Source organism: Myotis brandtii, unplaced genomic scaffold (genome assembly GCF_000412655.1).
Source record: "Myotis brandtii unplaced genomic scaffold, ASM41265v1 scaffold898, whole genome shotgun sequence".
NCBI classification, from domain to species: domain Eukaryota; kingdom Metazoa; phylum Chordata; class Mammalia; order Chiroptera; family Vespertilionidae; genus Myotis; species Myotis brandtii.
Window position 1 is genome coordinate 511912 of NW_005371683.1, and position 3515 is coordinate 515426.

At 44.5% G+C, this 3515-nt stretch overlaps 1 pseudogene; it reads right to left on the reverse strand.

Annotated features, from left to right (window-relative positions):
• Nucleotides 1-1548: 1548 nt before the first annotated feature.
• LOC102260896 lies at nucleotides 1549-3124 on the reverse strand (annotated as a pseudogene).
• Between the last annotated feature and the right edge of the window lie 391 nt (nucleotides 3125-3515).

Below are 3515 nucleotides of genomic sequence, written 5' to 3' on the forward strand. Positions count from 1 at the left end.
GATGTATTACAGGCATTCCAAAGGATGAAAGGAAAACCAAACACAAATTATTCTTACACTTGCTCAGCATGCTCAGATAGAGAAATATTTCCAAGGGAATTGTCTCACTTGCTATTTACCATAACCCTTTGAGATATTATTTCATCGTATATTAGAAAGCCGAGAGTCAGAAAAGTCTAATAATTTTCCCTAAGTCACCTAAATAAATGACAGAATCAGAACTAGAGTATAGGTCTTCTGGCTTTTAGAACAGTATTCTTTCTCCTGTGCCACTCTTCTATGCAACCTTTCAATCTTGCATCCATTCATTCATTTACTAAACAAATATTTCCTAAGCACCCACTGAGGGTCAGAAGAGACTGTGCAAGCCCAGCCGACGTGGCTCAGTGATTGAACGTCAACCTATGAACCAAACACAAATTATTCTTACACTTGCACACCATGCTCAGTCACAGTTTGATTCCCAGTCAGGGGTCATTCCCCGGGTTGTGGGCTTGATCCCCAGTGTGGGGCATGCAGGAGGCAGCCAATCAGTGATTTTCTCCTATCACTGACGTTTCTATCTCTCTCTCTCCCTCTCCCTTTCCCTCTGAATTCAATAAAAATATATTTGATTTTTTTAAAAGAAGAGGCTATGTAAAAAAAAATTACTATAATAACTTTTATGTAAAAGGTCCAGAAAATACAAATCTATAGAAACACAAAATAGAGTAGTGGTTCCCTGGGGCTTGGAGTTAGGTAGGGGCTGCGTGGGTGGGCAGAATGGAAGTGACTGCTCCTGAGTCCAGGGTTTCTTTGGGGGGGGGGGGGGGAAACGTGTGTTCTCTAACTGCTGAAAATGTTCAGAATTCTCTTAATAAAAGTGACCTGACACCAGACCATGACTTCAGAAGTGTTAATGTTGAAATGTGGATGCAAACATGTCTGTTAACAAAACTGTTGAATGGTGTTTGAGAAATCAAGTACAGTGGGGACTTGACTTACGAGTTTAATTCGTTCTGAGACCGAGCTCGTTAAGGAGCTCGTTAACTCAAATTACTCTGTCAACTCAATGCAAAAAATCGGCAGAGAGACAGCTGGTATCTCAAAAAACTCGTTAGTCGGGACACTAGTAAGTCAAGGCCCCATTGTAGTTTTCTTTTACAGATACTTTTCTAAGTCAATTCTCTACCCCTCCCCCATTCTGAGAAGTACTTGTACAGACTGCTGAAGAAAAAAAAAATAATTCCTTTTAAAAATCAAATCAGAGCCTATGTACAAAACGTGCACAGGGTGAGTGTAAGTAGGTGTTATTGCAGAACTGGTTAAAAGCGAATGCAGCTGCTAAGTGACACAATGTACCTTTACTTCTGCACCGATGAGTCTTCCCCCCTCCCTTTCTGGAAGAAGTTCATTTTCAGAGCATGGACTATAACACAGCATATAATGCAGACACAGAAACAAAGAAGTTTGCTAATTTTTTATATTTCCAGCTGTGGAGACAATATTTTTTTTTGAGAGCTGAGGTTACCTCTTGCAGCCAAACCAGAGGCAGCAGAGGCCAGAATGCTACAGCAATTGAATACAGTACATGACCACCTCTCTTTTAGATTGTTCTTGATTCTCCTCTTCTAGAAGTGGTAGACATCGGTTTCATTTATCTGTCATCTTAAAGAAGCTGCATCTCCCACAGTCATGTCATCTGAAGTCCCTTCACCTGTTGCCTCTATTGTGGGGTGCGGCTACAGTGTTTGGACAGGTTCAAGCCTTGGACTGATGAGAAGACACAGTCGTCTCATGGCCACGTGCAAGTCCCAGCTTGGAGGGCAGAGCCTTCCCAGCACAATTATAGCCAACAGCTGTAGTTGTAAGCTTGAACCTGTGGTCTGAACACGTGGCCCCACGTGGCTGAGTGATGTGGGCTTGATAGTTTAGGTGCATGTAATTGAGTAGGATCGAAACCCACGAGAATGTTGTAAACATCTTGATCACGCCCCTACTTTGCCTCGTGGCATCAGCTATAAAATAAAGACACGGCTTGTGGGCGCAGGCACTGTCCATCAGAGAAGCAGCGTCCCACCGAGACCCAGCTTTCATTCTCTTGTCTGTCTTTTCTAAGCCTTTCATCGCCCCCACTCAGGGTCACTGAACCAGGCTGAGCTGGCATGAGTATGCCATGGCCAAGCCGGCTCCCCACACTCTATGTTTGAAATGCCATACCTGACATGGTCATGATGGGGATCAGAAGTGGCAGCGGTAGAACTGATACAATTTGGCCAACAGCATCACTCTCTTTTCAGCCTGCCAACTGCACGGGTTTCTTCATCTTGAGGGTTGAGGAGGTCTTTCTAAATCTAGAACGTCCAGTGCTCTTCCACTTAGCATAAGAACAGGGGGCGGCGTTTGTAGTGCCAGACGTTTAAAGGAAGTTGACTGGATGAGGTAAAGATCTGCTGGTCTTGAACATGAAATGTCTTCATTATTTCCTGCTATGACAATCCTCTCAGACACTTGCATAATTACACCAGCATGTGGAACTCTTCTTAGAACTTTCGTTCCTGGTCAGCATTTGATGGGGCTACCCTTAGGTTTTCCAGGACCCTCGTTTGCTGACTAACACCTGTGGACACAAAAAGGGCCACTTACTAAACATGACAAGCTCAGGTGAGGCCTGCGTGGTGGCCGTACAAACTCAGAGGCATTTGATGGGGCTACCCTTACGTTTTCCAGGACCCTCGTTTGCTGACTAACACCTGTGGACACAAAAAGGGCCACTTACTAAACATGACAAGCTCAGGTGAGGCCTGCGTGGTGGCCGTACAAACTCAGAGACCTCCAATAAGCACATAGGATGGTCTGAAATGAAAACTTTCTAACTCAAAGCAGTTCGAGGAGGGTAGCCATGTCCTAGGGCAGTGGTCGGCAAACTGGCCCCTTGAGTGGGGCCACATGCAGGCGCGCACGTACAGTGCAATTGAAACTTTGTGGCCCATGCCACGGGGCCAGAGAGCCACATGTGGCTCGTCAGCCTCGGTTTGCCGACCACTGTCCTAGGGAGGTATTGTTCCCTAACAAATGCCAATCTTCACCTTAACTGAGCCTGTCGGTTGTCTTTTTGCATCTAAGATAACATACCTGGTATCATACCTTTCAAATATCAAGCAATTCCTCTTTCTCCAGACCCCTCAGAGCACAATCACCATGCTGTCAACTGTTCACTAGCCTGTGTACCCGCTTATGTAAAAGAGGCATATGTCTATTGCTTCCGCTTTTTATTCAATCCCAGAGGTTTCCCCACTTTGCTTTCTCCTGGCTCTGTAATCTATCACTAATGGACTTCATGGAACCCTTTTACATCTTCCCCTTTGACTCTGATGTATAAAATAAGTGGTAAAACTGCCATTTGGGGATGCATTTTCTTAAGCCTTTGAGATTTTGCTTCCCAGCAATTGTGGTCAGTTTAGATCACATAAACTCATAAAATTCTTACAGATTTGGACGTTTCTTACATTGACATTTACTTGGACCACCTGCAG